Source organism: Thunnus thynnus, chromosome 13 (assembly GCF_963924715.1).
Source record: "Thunnus thynnus chromosome 13, fThuThy2.1, whole genome shotgun sequence".
Classification (NCBI taxonomy): Eukaryota; Metazoa; Chordata; class Actinopteri; order Scombriformes; family Scombridae; genus Thunnus; species Thunnus thynnus.
Genome location: NC_089529.1, coordinates 4,321,462 through 4,338,682, shown reverse-complemented (window position 1 = coordinate 4,338,682; position 17,221 = coordinate 4,321,462). Strand labels below are relative to the sequence as shown.

General features: G+C 41.8%; 1 protein-coding gene across 1 annotated transcript in view; it reads right to left on the bottom strand.

Annotated features, from left to right (window-relative positions):
- The window catches only part of samsn1b (SAM domain, SH3 domain and nuclear localisation signals 1b), a 61,049-nt gene that overhangs the window by 28,849 nt on the left and 14,979 nt on the right, over window positions 1–17,221 (bottom strand). The window lies entirely within an intron of this gene.

Here is a 17,221-nt window from a genome sequence, read left to right as displayed (position 1 = left end):
ATTTTGGAAATGTGGTATAGCCAGTGCTGTCAGAGCCTGAGTGTGTAGGACTGCAGATCAATAGCCTGCTAGTGGGTAGACAGTGGCGGTGTGCTGCAGTGCAATCTGGGAGTTTCCTCTGGGGAGGAATAGGTCACAAGGGGTATGGAGCGTCGGGGCTGCTCATGTTGTTTAAGATGGGAGTACAGGCTAGCGCTGTGTGTTTGTGTTGCAGCTGCTGATGCGTGAAATGGAACTCAGGTAGCTGGGCGGGCCTCGGGCCTTCGCTGTATCTTCCGCCAAGTGATTACTTTACTCCATTGATTTTTCTCCCTCCTCCACTGATCTGAGAAGATCACTGAAAAGAGAGAGAGGGAAAGAGAAAAAGAGAGAGGGAGGGGAGAGGAACCATTGATTGACCTAGTACCAAGATTCAACGATTGACAGCAGAACCTTGAGTGGCAATGCTCCCTCTTAGCCTGCTAATCTATGACTGAGATCCTGGGTACATTCAGAGAGTACTGTTTCATAAATCCTTACAGATAGAGGCCAAATCTTTTCCTATCCAAACATGTTGTGATATTCAGGGAAAAAATGGGGCTCTACTTGTGAGAACCCATTGCTGTCACATTGAATATGCTGTTAAGAACATCTTAACCATGTCTAATACTTTGCCTCATTAGGAATATACTCTATTCACTGCTCATCATGGTTGGCTGTGCATGCAGTATGTTTGTTTCTTTCATGGTCTTATCAAGGTTTGTTGACCTGGCAGGGCTGAGTAAATATATTCATGAGTTTTTGAATGGTTTATTTTATTTTCATAATGCAGTGCATCTCTCAGACAGCATGACATCTCTAAGAATCAAAACCATACCTCTTTAGCTCAAAGGACTGCATAAACACATGTGTAAAAGGTGCATGTCATTACCATAAGCTACATTGGATTTGTATGTGTAATGGCTAAGTGTCTATTAAAGGATAATTGCATTTTATTTTTATCACTATGTTTAGTTCAGTCTGGGGGCGATCATCTGCCAAGGCTTCAGCCACTGCAGACTCAGATGTGGATTTGAATGAGTGAAATGAGTCACAGAGCGTCTGACGCCATAGCGGTTGATTACCACAGCGTGCAAGCAACTTGGTTTGTCTTAGAAATGCATGAATACTCACAGCAGAGTTGATACAGCAACATTTTCTAGCCCTTTATAAAAGCAAAACGCAGTTGGAGGGAGTGTCTGTAATCAGTTCCAAGGGCTTGTCTGACATGCTATTTTTACATTTTAAAGATTAAGTCTGCAACTATTCCAGGTTAATGTTATTGTCAGCCAATCCCATGAAAAGGCAAACCTGTATACATTGCCCTGCTGTAGTAAATACTCATTTGAGCACCAAATGTGTATTAATCCGCAGCTGAAAGTAGTCCCCAAAAAATACACAATTTATTTTAAAAATGAAAGTATATACATGAAATCCGTTAACACACTGTTGGTTTTGGTGTTTTCATGGGATTTGCTGGTAAAGAGAAAATATAGTATATTCAAGTATACTCAGGATTATATTTGAATCCTGAGGTACATAAAGAACTATTCAGATTTTTTTCATCATTTTGGTTTTGATTTCTATCAGTTACAATATATTGTACCTGAGTGCAAGTGCTCAGATGATAAGATAGGTTGTGAACAAGCCAACACTTTCACTAGATTATTAAAACCATTTAAGTGAGTGCACCCCAAATGTCAGTAAACCATTCCCCTTTGGTTTCTCTTCTGAATATGTCAGGGATTTGTTTAAAACTTGTCTGATTGTCTTCTTTTTGCAATATTGCTGCTTTCCCACATCACAGCAATTACCATGGTGACTACAGTGTCATTATTACTGATAAGAACAATGGACAAAACTACAAAAATAGCTCCATGTTGTAATAAACCAGAAGTAGCCTTTAACCATGAAGGAGAAAGTAATGATTGAGTGTCTTGCCCAGCAGTACTTCAGCAGAACGTGCTGCTGCAGCAGGGGTCAAACGTGCCATACTAACTGTAACCTTCCATTAAGAGAGCAGTCACTTTGTGCATACGGTCATCCTGACACCTCGCCTGCTCACCGATATCTATGGATCTCTACTGACAGTGTGATCAAGCTCAACAACGTGCGTATATCCAACACCATGGAGAAACATAAAAGATTACATATCAAGAGTACGCAACGTGAAGTCAAACACAAGTCAGCTCTGTTTATCAAATGATTGAACAGTAAAATTTTACCCTGTGTAAGTAACTGTAGTTTTGTCCGCCCAGCCGATACAGAAGGTCAAACACAGCGGTGTTACTGGAGCATCATTAGGCGAGGAACCATGTAAAGGCCACTGTCGTAATTAAGACCTGAGACCTGTGCTTAACATTGGCACACTCTGGGTCTGGAGAGTGATAAGTGCTTGATCCTGATCAATAAGATGCACAGCCCCGTTGCCACTTGCAAAATCAATATTGTTTTATTTGCTGTTACAATAGGCTTGTCTGGTTGCAAATGAGGTCTGAGCCGCAGAGTTACTTTGGAAGTGGAGACCTTAGCCTCGACTTCTGTCCCAGTCCGCCTTAATGAATAGGCCAATAAGTGTCTGCACTAGTGACCTCTCCAGTCGTATGCCTGGGGGAGCCCTGCTGGAGAGATCCCAGAAGGTGGGTGTCATTATCTGAACATACCCACTGTCAAATCCACATGCAACATTCTCAAATTGACTTAAATTTCATCCAGTATACTGGATTAGTGTTGTATTTAGCAATTGTAGCACAACTGGACTAATACTAGCAATAGGAAGTTACTTATTTATGTCAGGGTTGAGAAAAAAGTGTCACCTTCAAGCATTAAGACTAACTGCAGCGATTAAGGTCTCTCTAATGTTAATTCCTTCTGACACAAGACAGTCTCAAATATAATGGAGCGCATTGTATCCATTAATCCTCTTCATATGTTCTGTAGATACAGAGGTGGGATGAGTTAATCTGGATTTAGCAAACACGAATCCTAGCATTGAGCCTAATTGTCATGATAGAGCAAAGATGGGGATAGGAACAATGATTTATAAGATAGGAATCGGCTGAGTTATGGATGGCGCTGGGCAGTTCAGATAATAGAGAAAAAGGTCTAGAATAGAAGGTCATTAATAGACTCAACAAATCTATTCATTCAGAGAAAATGTACTGTGTCCCTCCACCAGTCGAATCATAGATCATGCTAATGCTCTGGCAGATTTCACCTCCCATCTCGACTTGCTCGCCACTGTTTAATTTGGGGTGATATCAGCTTCATCAGCTCCACACTGACACACTCTTACATGTGCTGGTTTCAAAGGATGCTTGTTTTTGAAATTTGATTTTCAGGAAACTCCAATACTAATATTGTGTCAGTGCTAATATGTCATTATTGTTTGGAAACTGATGAATTTAAGACATACACAGGGGACTGACAGAAAAACATGAGCATCTGTAAAATATGATGCAATGCAATGAAATTGCCCTGCAATTAATTACCTTGACTAAAGTGTATAATGGTCAGTTTTTATTGATGCTGTATCTGTTTGTGCAACTCTATTTGTAAGGTTGTAGTTTTTGGTGTTGCTGTATTGGATTTCATTATATTGTGCAATGTTTTTGTTATTCTGTCCGACCCCTATGTGTTGCAGTAGTGTGTCTGTATGTATATACTACTGTATAATATGGTGTGTGTCTGTACATAACTGGCTGATAACATTGTCAGCAGCTGTCTCCCGTATCTCACAGGTGTCGGCCCTGCGTGGTTGTCAGACTCACCTTGTAGTGACCTTTTCATGCAAACTATTCCAGCAAAAGGACAAACAGGAGACAGACTGCAGCTCAGCCTTGACTGCGGCACCTTTTCTACCACCTTTCATCTGCCTGTCATTGCCTGGCCTCCTGCATTCTCCATTATCACCAGCACTCATACAATCAAATCAATAATGCTGCACTTAAGGCTTGTTCACCCCTTAAAGATTTAAACCCCCTGCTCTATATCCTCACAGACTCCACCAACTTCATTACAGCACCGTGCCAGAAAATATTTGCCACCCCTGCTGTAATGCTTTCCTTCCCCTCGCCATAACTCACCTGGGTTTCACCTATGGGGCGCCATTTTGTCTCAGCCAAACGGTGGTGCTAATAAGGCTCCATAGCTCTCTGTGATTATTATCAGTGACAGGCACGGTCAGGGACCAGCAGCTCTCTACTGCCCCCCATGTACATCAGACGCTGTAACCCACTTGCCCCTGTGGCTCTGGCCGACTCACCCTCTTGCCCCTCTGACACACCAGTGCACTGGACTTGTGGAGGGACGGAGGGGGGTGCAGGGGTTGGCTGCTGCTGTTACCCACAGCACTGCCTGCCGCAGCCAGGCAGCCAGGCCCTCCACGGCCCTCAGGCTGTTCTGTCTGTTCAGCATCTCCCTTTAACCTTCATCTAGGAAACAATAAAACAAGAACAGAGAGGAGGAGGAGGAGGAGGAGGAGGAGGTGGAGGGGGGGAAAGAGAGGGTGTGAATTTGTGTGTGTGTGTTAGTGCTTGGTGTATCTGTGTGGGGGGAGATAGAGAGAGATGCTGTGGACATTTGACACATCTCCTTAAGCCAATGTCTACTTTATTATCTTTGGCAGTCCTTATTGGTTGCACTAATCAAGTGGAAGGCAGTAGCGCTGTGTCGGGGGCTAACACACTGCGTGTGACAAATATATTATTAACTGGAGGGAGACGGGCGACCTTGGCCGTGTCACCTGAGGACCCCGCCGGCGCTCGCTCTGCCAGCAGGAAACGACCTTCATATTAAATCCCCGCAGAGGTCAATAAACTAAATAATTCACAAAGGTTATATGCTTTGCACTGAAATCTGCTAAAAGAGAGAAAGAGAGTGAAAGAGGGAGGGAAGATGGCAAATCTTTTAACTTGTGAGCAGCTAAACGAGGACTGGTGTCCTTGTCAGAGTGTAGTCTCTTTATCATTGGGGGGCGTTTATATGAGCGTGTCAGAGGACGATGTAAATCCTGAATCTCTCTCTATTTCCTCACTGCTGTCACTCTTCGATCGATCCGTCATTCTGTGGCAGTGGCAGAGGTGGTGGGGGTTGGCCAGGAGGAGGGGGGGGGTCAGTTAACATGATAGCCTTTTTTAACATAACAGCACACACAGCTCTATTTATAACCGCACTGACAACCTGTAGTTGATCAGCCTATTGCTTTAACTATGTTTGAATAAATCTACAGAGAAAACTGTTTTGCTCTTCTGTTTCTCTATTGAATAGTTTCCTTGTCAACAAATGCGTCACATGGTACCACATGCCTGCTCCATACTTTGTCATTTTTTAGTTTTATGTATTTCAAAGTGATGGATGCCTTCTGTTTGTGATAGTCCACGCAGGGCTATTCTTGTGGGCAGGAGGCAGACCCGACACAGCTAAAGGTCACGGTTAGAAAAAGAAACGTCTGTCTCTGCATCATTGCCAGACTGGGACAAGAGGGAGGGGGTCACTAATTTAATCTGCGATACAGTCATCAGTGTCAGTTCCCAATTACTGGAAACTGTTTTAACGGGTGACGCAGGCTCTGTGGATATCTGGTATTTTTATACCAAAAGAACAAATCTCAACAAAACATTTAGTCTTATTTAGTCTTTCAATAGTTCCAATTGCAAAAGGACTTTGAATTAGAACATTCTTGTATCCATTGATACTGTCTTGGTACTAGTGGGCAAGGGGAGGTGCTTTGGAAACAAATTAAATGATCAAAGCAGAACTAGTGCTGTAGTGAACTTTAATGGATAAGGCTGGCTATTTTCCATATTTTTCTAATTGTCAATATGTGCAGAGTCAAACCAACAAATTGATCCTTTATACAAGTGTTGTGTGTGTATCCAAAGCTTGATATACATCTTATTCCTCTGTAGACCTCCGTTGTTGTCCAAAAGCTACGTCAGTGAGCCATACCGCTACACTGGGTGACATGTACCTTCCCCACAAAGATTTTAGTTTGTTTACTAACGGCTCCAAAGACTAGTAACAGTGATCACATTTTCATTCTCCGGAGAGTAGTTCTGTGTACGGCAGACACCACTGAGCATGTGCAGGAACACAGTTTAATTTACAGAGTTTTGATCGCTTGTTTTGTTACATATTACAACCTCTTGACTTTGTACTAAAGTTCTTTGAGAAATTTATAATAGCATGGCAACATGCTCACAGTGATGATGCTAATGTGCTGATATTTTGCAGGTATAATTACCATGTTCACCAGTTGAGTTAGCTTGTTAGCATGCAAACATTTGCTAATTAGCACTCTTAACACAGCTGAGACTGTACTGAACTGGACAATCTGAAATGCTGTCCTGATGATGGCAGTTAAAGGGAAACTTGGGGTTTTTTTTCAACCTGGACCCCATTTTACCATCATTTTGTGTCTAAGTGACTAATTGGGACAACAATATTTGAAATTGGTCCAGTATTGGCTGCAATGTAATCCTTTAGGGCAATTGTGCCCCATCAATGTACAGAGCATGCACACCAGAAAAAAAAGCCTATTACAATTCACCCCGATGGGGCATCAATGTCTGCACCAAATTCAATGGCAATCCATAGTTGTTGAGGCATTTCACTCAAAAACACAAATGTGAACCTCAGGGTGGCGCTAAAGGAAAAAGTCAAAGGATAACCAAAGTCATCAGGATTCATCTTCTAGGCACCATGGATATCTGCACCAAATTTCATGGTAATCCATCCAATAGTTGTTGAGATTTATCAGTCTGGACCAAAGTGGTGGATCAACAGACCAACCACTGACCTTGCCATGCCTGTTACTTCCAGTTTGTGGTGGTATACATCAGAAGTCATCTGTTGATTGGCATGTGGGGTAATGTGGCACTAACTGAAGATTAAGAGTAAAAGTGAAGTTATTACACAATACGCCAAATATTAAATATCCCTCTGTCATAGCTACTCTTCTACTATCTGAATATCACTGATTTTAAACAAATTTGGCACATTTACATCACAATGTGGTTCATTCATGTGTGCTGTCCCTGATAAATGAATAAACAAAGGGATCAATTGTTCATACAGTATACATACAGCTGATTGTCATCAGCATACCATCAGAAAATGGATGGCATATTTACAGATTATCTTACACTGAGAAGTATACATGATGCTGTGCTGCAGTGATATCCATCTATCTGTCCATATCCAGCAGGTTTTATCACATGACACAGATAAGCTGAAGTAAGGTGTACTTATGTTCCTTCATGATCCAGAGATTAACCTCTCAATGATTTGTTCACCCTGGTTAACCCCAGATGTTGTGGTAAATCTTCTTGCACTGCATATCCTGTGGGTTGGGCCCAATCTAGTTATTCATCATCTGGATGGAAAACAAACACTCAAACAGTTGGTTGGTTGGTGTGATCTTTTCTATCAGTTTTGCACTGCAGCAGTAGACTACAGCTGTAACTTTGGCAATGCTATCCAGATGGGATACATCACAGCACAGTGAATTGGTGCAAACTCAAAAACATGGCTGCAGCAAGTTGCAGGCTACAATCTTTTAACTGCACACTTAAGGTGAACAACCCTGTCAGGTGAAACAATGATGTGTAAAGGTTTTGCGGAGTGCAAACATGCATAGTCAAACAAATTCAAACATAATAAAAAAAATATAGCTGCAAGCGGCAGTTCCTCAGTTCCAGCTTTTTTGTGCTCATCAGAGGGAAGCAGCTCAGTTGACCAAAATTAAAGCCGTAAGCAGCAACAAGCAGGTGTCAGGCTTCACAAAGGTGAGTAAAGTCACTTCAGTTAGTCAATTCTGTTTAAAGTAATGAGACCAATCAAACACTTGTTTCACTGTAACAAACCCTGCAGCATTTCAATAAATGCACTCAAGTTCACTCAAGTTCTGTCATTTGTCCCCCCTTCATAAGATGTGAACGAAAGTCAGTGAGTATGTTCAGGAGATAGCACAGGATGTCTGAGTTAAATCAGGATTGCTCAAAGGCATCTTGAGTCATGAGCAAATATGTGATAGGCCACACTATTTGCACCAATCAATATGGCACTTCAGATTTTGGTTAATATTTGCCCTCAGAGCATGCACACCAATTTTAGTGAAATTCTGTCCACTGGGTTTTCAGATACACCTTTATGGCATTTGTAGTGCTCCCTATAGGTCAGAATCAAAATGTTTTGGTACACCTATTTGCATAACTGAAGTTATGTATGAAGATTTAAGATGATTGGACAAATGGTTATTGAGTTATGACAAATATTCTCTAAACCCCACCCATTGCGAAGATATTTTGGTTGATGGCAGCCATGTTTTTCGACTGATCTTGCTCATTTGTAGTAGATTTGTGTATTTCAGCTGTATCCCAAATTTTGTATAGACCGAGTCAAAATCCAAAAAGTAGATGTCACATTACTGTTTTTCAGATTATGCAAATTAGAAAAAAATCCATCATTGCAGAATTTTTGGTCCAAGAGGCTTTTTTGTAGAGTACATTGAGATGGACTTGTGTGTCAAATTTCAAGTCAATCAGGCTCATGGTCTGGGGGCGCAGCCTTTCCAAAATTTAATTTTTGGGCCTTAATTACAGTGCCACCATCCGACCGATTGGGCTCATATTTCTTGTGAGCACTTGTACATCATTTCCAGTTACTGGGACAAATTTAATGGTTTTCGTTCATTTCAGCTCACAGTAATTTGAGCCAATGCAGCAGAAAAGAAATAATAATAATAATACACCAGCGAAACATAGAAGGTTTCTAACTCCTTGGGGGTTTGTACCCTAATTATACATAATTAGGGTTATTGTTTTAATACAACTTACAAATGTCCATTTTAAAAATAAACTCCAATGAGCACCTATAAACATGCACAGGCACACAAATTTTAAGTAACACACCAAACCATGCTTCTTTCTGTAATTAGACATTGCATAACTGACATCTGGAACTTGCTGACACACTTGCAATTTCAAGTGAATGCAGCAACTCTTGAGGCATCCTATACATGAAGGGATGGGGGGGCGGGGGGAGGTTGCCAGCGCTCACCTGGCAACCCGCTTTGGCTACGCTCTAAAAGCCTCAAACATTTCATAGCTCAAAGAGTTTGCGGGGGAAGTCTTTAATATGGCTGGTAGTATCTGCTACCGCCTGTGCGTCTTGCTCGTCTGCCTTTGAGCGGCAGATCAGACACATCAGTGCCATCACCGCTTGTCATGAGGAACAATCACGTCTTGAAATAACACAAACAGCCGTGTTCAAAGACCAGACATGAAAAGATGACATGCATATCAAGAGTTCTGAATGCGTTTTTTTGTGTGTGAGCGTGCGTGTGTCTGTGTGTGTGCCACATTAAGACAGACAGTTTTGCAGGGATGGAGAATAGAATAGAATAACTTTTACGTAAGGTGCAGAAAAAGAGGGATTTAATGTGAATACAAGTACTGTAGAAGAAAGGTAAAGAGAGTGAGGGATAGAGGAGGAAACAGTGAGACAGGCGGGGGGTGGAGGGAGGGATGAGAAGGATAGACTTTAACTGTCTGAAGGACAAAGCTACTGACCCGCGGATCATTCAGAGGATTGCCTTTCAGTTTCAGAGCAAGGTCAGGCTGCTTATTTTACCTCAGTGTTTTCACTAATCTGTTTTTTGTGTGACACAAACAAACACTGAGGCTGCGTACACATACACACAGGAAGCACACGTGCACACATGCAGACACTGAAACTAAGCCTTCCCATACTGCCTTGAAATAATAACAGCCTATGTAGGCTTTGCTATCAATAAACATTAGATGTGCAAGCTTTGTGCCTACATGAGTATCACACTACCTCGGACCTGTCATGAATTTCAATTGCGAGAAGGGGCCATCACAGACTGCACATGTCCACGCTGAATTCTAATGTCTGTAAGATGTTTTCAATGCTGATGATTTGGCCTTCAAATGCATGAAATACTGTGAGCTTTATGCTTTAATCTATTGTTAGACATCTCAGCGCAAAAGTGTAATGAGCTAAAATCTGCCTCCATCTTGTATTGACAGGTCTTGAGGAGCTGACAGTGGTTCTTAGTTGGCAACTCATTAGCCACACTACATTTATGTCAACACGTTTACTGACAATCAGCGGAGGGATGCTGGGAAGCCTTGGTCGTCCCATGGGACCCGCCAGCATCTGTGGAGGAGACGTACCAGTGGGCGTTCATCTCCTGATGGAACGCTCCATCGAAACACAACAGCACTGAGGAGTGATCACTGGAAATAGCTTAGTGCCCTACTGTGGGTTTGGGGTAGGACTGCTATGAAGCAGAGTAATCTGCAGTTTGTGTGTGTGGAGTCTGAGGGTGTGTGTATGTGTATACAGAGTGGGTTAAAGTGCCCCAGCGTGTTCCATGCTGATCTGATAATGAATGAGCAGGGTCAATAGGATGTTAACGGCCCCGTGGGAACGGCTGCTGGTGGATGGGTGGAGGAAGGACGAGGGCCCAGGGACACTGAGCTGTGTTTTCACTGTCCTCGCTCACCACCATGTGTGTGTGAGAGAGAGAGAGGGCAGCAGGGACAGTAAGGTGCCTCTGTCCCTGATATTTGACTCTTTAGCTCAACCCCCGCTGTGTCCTCCCAGTAAAGCCTCAGTCAAACAAAGCAGCTCGTCCAGTGTAAAACCAACATCAGCACAGCAGCTTTGACTACGGATTAGTCTTTGCTCCCCTGCCACATTTGTCACACACATGTAAAACAAATATGCACATTGTATGTCCACTGACATATCAAAATACAATGTTAAAAACTTGGTAATAGCATCAAAGTGTCCGTTGTTTTATAGTTTTACTCCCAGCTTAACATCAGTCTGAAGGTGTTTTAGTGAAATCTGGTGGTGAATGCTTTAACAGCATATCTGTGACTCATTATGCTTGCAAATGGCCCATGCATGAGCAGGTTAGAAGAGACATAAACCACAAGGTGAAAGAGTAATTGGATCACCCAAACATAAGTAATAAAACCTCATACAAGAAGACAGCATGTCAGCTGTGTGTCAGGGAGAAAACTCCTGTTACATGTGTAAACTGAGAGACCAGCAGCACTGATAGCTGAATAGAATGGATGGCTACATGATCAGGAGTACAACTGGGCCTCTAATTGCTCAGAAAACACACACACTCTCGGACACACAAACACAATGAAAGTATCAGTGTCACTTTGAACCGGTGGGTCAACATGTGCAAAAAATATGGGTGCCTTTTATGTCTGACAAGTGGATGAAAGAAGAAGAGCCGTGATAGCATAGGAGAGAGAGGAGGGGGAGAGAGAGAGGAAGTGCAGGGAGCACTAAAAAAACATTGCGTGTTGTGTTGGCAGGCGCTCCAGTCAAATCCCTTGGCAGTTCCGAGGCCCCGCCTTTGCCATCTGATATTCAAATGCAGAGGAAACTGGAGGAGAGCTCCTCCCAGACCACCCGCAGAATCGCCAGGGATTAGTCAAAGAGCACCAACTAGGTCAACAAGATGCAGGGCCAGTGCATGTACAGGGGGACGTGAGGCAACTCACCCACACAGGAGCCGCCCTAGTCTTGCCTGCGTTCCTATTCACACGTGTGAACTGTCTCTCTCTCTTACACACACACACACACACACACACACACACACATGCACACATACACGGTGCTCTCACACAGAGGCAGCCACGCTTATGCAGTGACCTGTTTTCCCATACTTTGACAGTTATCCAAAAACAACTCCAAAATTCCTCTTGATTTTTCTGTTTCAGAGCAAGTGGGTATGGGTTAAGCATTAGATATTAGGACAGGCGTAGGGAGATGTAAACATTCCCACTGCTGTCAGCAGCCTTACAATTGAATCCCTGGCAGAACATTTGCTTTGCCAGATAAAAGCAAAATGATGAAATGATGAAATGAACAGTTTTAATAAGTGGGATGTTCTATTTGGATAAAACTGCTTGTTTTACCTCTAAACTTCACATGCTGTATGTGGTTAGGTCATGCAGACTACTGAACAACGTCCCTGCAGTTTCATAGTCACACCTTAACAAAACAGCTCCAGGCAAGATGGCCTTTTTTTTTTTTTTTTTTTTTTTAAACTGTAGGTGTTTATTAAGCCTATTCTTCCCTTTGCCAGTAGCAGACTGAAGAAACTGTTGAATGGGAAAGCAGACACCATCCCCATTGTGAGGCCAACATCATGATATGCCTTCGCAGAGCACTGTGTTGAGTGTGGATCCTTTCAGTCAGATCAGTGGCTCTCCAGAGAAACTCAACACGGAGCTGATGTACTAAATAACACTGACATACCTGGACAGTGACCGTAGTATCAACTGTCTGAGCGTCAACACCCTAGAAGACATTTCTCAGCGTCCCATGATGACCTCAGTCAAATATAATGTTGCTTTCCTGGAGCACTTTTCCTGGCAGTGCAAATTTAAATAACTCACAGAATGTACTGATTGCGAGTCAGATGGGAAAATAATGTGAAATGGGAGAGATGGGGTCATCATACTGAATCAGTAGTTTGGCACACCTTTTCTGACAGTGGCAGCTGTGACTTTCATGTATCCCCTCTCTTAGCGCACTGCTGCGTTGTACTGAAATTATCTATCTTGTCTATCAGACACAGTTTCATCTCTCTGACACTCTTCAAGGACAAAAGCAGAATATTTACCAAGACGACTGAGATGGCTGTTTAGCATGTCTGCCATAATCCAGTCATAATCACTCTTGTCTGTTTATTTTGCACAGAGGTCAAGCATTTTCTTCTCCGTCCATAGTTTGCTGCACCAATAAAGACAGTTTCACTCGTTAATGAATAATCCACTCATCACAAGGTTGTGTTGAGTCTGTAAAAAAAGGGATATATTTTCATGACATTGGAGGATGTTCAGGTATTGACCTTATCTGAATTATTTTAAAAGATGAATGTGGATTTACGTGCTTATTCCTTTATTTGCTTTGTTGAATTAAATACAGTAAGTTGCCCTTGCCAGAGTTTTTTTTTTTTTTTTTTAAGCACAACAGTTGAAGAATCCAAACCCTGCAGCTGTATACGTGGGGAATGTCACAACCATCCCATACTCACTCCAGTTCAAAGGTTACAGTATGGTGTGACTTCCAGCGGGCCCTCCCACTGCAGCTCGCACCTGCCTCCTCCCCAAGAGGCCCTCCCTTCACTCCAAACCTTGGGAGACACTGCGGCTGAAATTGGGGAGTAAAGGGTCAAAGGTGGAGGGTTAATGTCTGCTGACACTTCGCTCCCTCCCTCTGAGACAATCAGGCGTCTGAATCTAAACTCTCCTGTGTTTGCTGCCAGGCCAAGAGAACACCACTGCAGAGCTGACCTTTGCCCTCTCATTCATATGTTTTCCATCTTTTCTTTTCTTACCTTGATATATTCAGCGGAATACAGTATGATCATATAGAAAACCTAATTTATAGAGGGCTGGGGTCAGATTACTCTATTCCTGGATGGAGAAACAAATCAAATCCGCATATCCCATCCAAAGATTTGAATGATAATCTGCCCCAGTAACCGTTCAGTGAACTCAAGCTGACATGAAAGGTGAGTCACAGATGAATTGGCTGTATTGCAGTGTTATTCAGCTGAAAAAATCTAGTGCATAGCTTTGAAATATGTGTATAATGTGTTAACTGAAGCGTTTCTGCTTTTGTTTTTCAAAGTTGCTTAAATACTTTAAACACCACCTCAGTTTTAATTAGCTGAGAAGTCTGCAGTTGTTTAATTAGAGAAATAATATTCTACATGAGGATACGACTTGTTAGGTTTTAAAATTTTGAATTCATTGTACTTAAATAATTAAAACAGTAAGATTTTTTTTTTTGAAATTCTCAATTTCACTGTATTCTACAATTTTTATTTATTTTGATAAAATTAAATTACAGAATCCCAATCCTGCACTGTTTTACACACTTCATCCAACACTGTGTTAACAAGATAGTAAAAAGTCAGTCTTGTAAAACATCAAACGTCTGTTTCCTAATGACTTTTAAACGCCTGTTAACCTTTCCTTTTATAATGCGCCACACTTTTTCAATTTTCTTCACTTCTTTTGTCACTGACCACAGCTGTGTCCCTGCAAGCGGACTGTTAACATCTGTAACCAACCTTCTTTTCCGCAGTGCCTGACAGAATGTGTTAAATCTCCTACATATATAAGATCATGACAAAATGTTTTCAAAAAGGCCTCAGACTTTTTTGTTAGTCACAATCTGTCCCCATACTTCAGGTCAAAGGACAGAGTTCCCTGAACCACATTTCTGTGAAAAGCTTCAGGGGCAAAGTTCAGCGTGTTCTGGTTGGGGGGGAAGGAATGAAAGGGAGGATATTGTATCTCCATTTATGTGGCATTCTGGGTCAGAGTTCAAAGATGAAAGGTCGCTCCAGTTCAGAGGTTACAAGGTGAGATACCATCCAAATTGCTGAGCCAGTTGTGCTAATCTAACTTGAGGCTGATGTTAACGACTGAAGCGTGACACAAAAATAATGTCCTGAACAGCACTTGTGATGCAATCAGACAACAACAATAAACATCAACTTTTTATGAATACCACTTTGGCGAGGACTTTGATCAGACTTTTAACTGCTGTTGTATTCAAAATGCAAATCGCAGGTAACACCTACTGCGAACAACAGCCTTGTAAAAGAAAACTATCCAATTTACCTGACTGACATGTTGAGTGCTGCCTCTGTTTATACTACTGGCAATGAACTGAATTACTGTTTAACACCACAGTGGGGTTACAGCAGGTTAGAAGGCACAATATCCAACTGGCTGAATACAAGTGGCCAATAACACAGCATGATGTGATAGCAGAGCAGTGGGAGGACAGGGAGGGACTACCCCCCCAACCACCCCCCCCAAAACACACACTCCCTCCTTACATACACACAACCCCCCATGCTGGATTTGAAAAGGGAAACACAGACAGAGATGGGTAGAAGTAGGTTATATTGTTGTGTTCTTATTCATGAGAACACTGATGTTCCCCAGGTCCTTAGAGACATTTTGTTCAAGGCCAAGTTGAGATGACTGACTGTAGGCCAGTGGACCTGATATCACAGATTAGCACAAGATGTCAGAAAAGAGAGAAAAAAAAAATATTTGGAAGCATTTGCCACACAATTGTTCGTTTAACTTTACATTATTGATAATATTCTCTCAAAAGTAATTCTTCATATTGCCGATTTGAAACTCATGAAGTGATATTTTAAGACAAAGTAAAAAGTTTCCATGTGCACATCCGCTGTATGTGAATGACACCCTGCTTCACACTTTAGTGACACACATTCACACCTGGGAGCTGCCTCAGTGCCTTGTTCAAGGGCACCTCGATGACGTTTATGTTGTTCATTTTCTCCACTTGATCACTGTGTGCTGAGCCAGGTAGTAAATCTCCAGTACTGTGGCAGATATATTCTTTTAACTCTCATATTTTGGACCTCATCCAAGGAGAGGCCTAATGATTTGTTTAGAGATGCCGACTAAAAGGTTGGTTGGGCCACTTCTTATTTAATCCCTCATTTAACTGAAAGGCCATTTTATTAACCCGCTTTTGTTCTGAGAGGATAGGCTGAGGAATTATTGTATCGTCTCCAATAAGGTTTTTGACTTCAAACTGCCCATTAATTGGTATCAGACTGTTCATTATAAAACAAAACATGTGGAGACAATGTAAAAAGTTGGTAACTGTGCTACAATAAATGATGTCAATTCTATTTTCCACCAATTAGTTTTATGTTGACCCAAAAAACGTGAGAGATCTTTATTCCAGAACTAAAAAGAAAAGTGAGTTTAGGATTATTGTCTTACATTCATGTATATGACATTAATATTCAGTTTACTATACATTTTAAATCTGAGCAGACCCTAAATATATGAAGCCTTAGGGAAGGGGGACTCCAGTGATTTAGTACTGCACCTCCACAAAGTTAGGACACTTGTGAAAAGCACTTTAATAAATAATGGTCAAAGTAGATGCAGCTGAGGCCTAACTGTTCTGATTTTAGTCACTAGTATGGGTGAAGTTCCAAAAATGCTGGATCCTACATTTCCCACAATACAACGTAACCAAGCGGGTAGTTCCGGGTCTGAAAAGTGAAGCCAATGCAGAAATGCCTTAAACCTAAATTCTCTCTAAAGGCCAGCAGGGGGCGACTCCATTGGCTCCAAAAAGAAGTCCGATTGTATAGAAGTCTATGAGAAAATGACCCTACTCCACACTTGATTTGTCACCTCAGTAAACACTTTCCTAATAAGTTTATGGTTTCAAATCTTCTTCAATACAGCATGATGTTCATTTTGTAAATTATGGTCCAATTTAATTTAAATTTGACGATAAAGCATCAGTATGCTTTAGGGCATGGCTATGTTGTGATTGACAAGTCGCTACCACAGCGACAATGTTGGTTAGATACCGTAACTGTGGTGTAACTCCAGATTCACAGAGTATAGGCATAGCCATACTCTCCGTGAATCTGTTTATTTTTCAGTGTGTTTTCATGAAAGTTAATTGTAACATTTTGGTCGCCTGAAAAAGTCTTCAGTTCAGCATTTGGTTGTACTAAAAGACCCTCTAAGGAGTCAGCTCTTCAGTTTTTACCAGTAAGTACATTTTGTTTTAATGGTTTTATGCCTGTACATTGCTAGCAAAAATTAGCATTAGCAATATTACAGTTAGCCATACACTGTAAATGCAACATGCTAACTAAGCTAGCAGCTAGTGTTAGGGTCAGATCTCCCTGCGGCCCAAAAAGCATTTTCCCCATAAACCACCATTGTAAAAGAGACGTCTGTAAAACTGTTGACGGGACACCTTGAACTGCAAACAACTTCAATTATGACTCTTTCTATTATGAACTTTTGACGCATGGAGGTTTTATATTTGTAAAACTTTCCTCGAGCCAAGAAAAGCGATTTAAAAATCCATGACATCATCACAATGTAAAGTCTATAGGCCTAGCGTAACTCGCGGGTGGGGCCAGTGGGGAAACACCACTGCGCATGAGTTCAATGAGTTGCACAACGTGGAACAAACCCAGAAGCTAGAAACTTTTTTTGACATATGCACCAGTCGAGCAATTCTGTAGGACTGAATGGGTGCCATTTTTAGTCCAGTATCCAGCTCTTATAATACATCCATGCTTCTGGCTCCAACAATCCAAGATGGC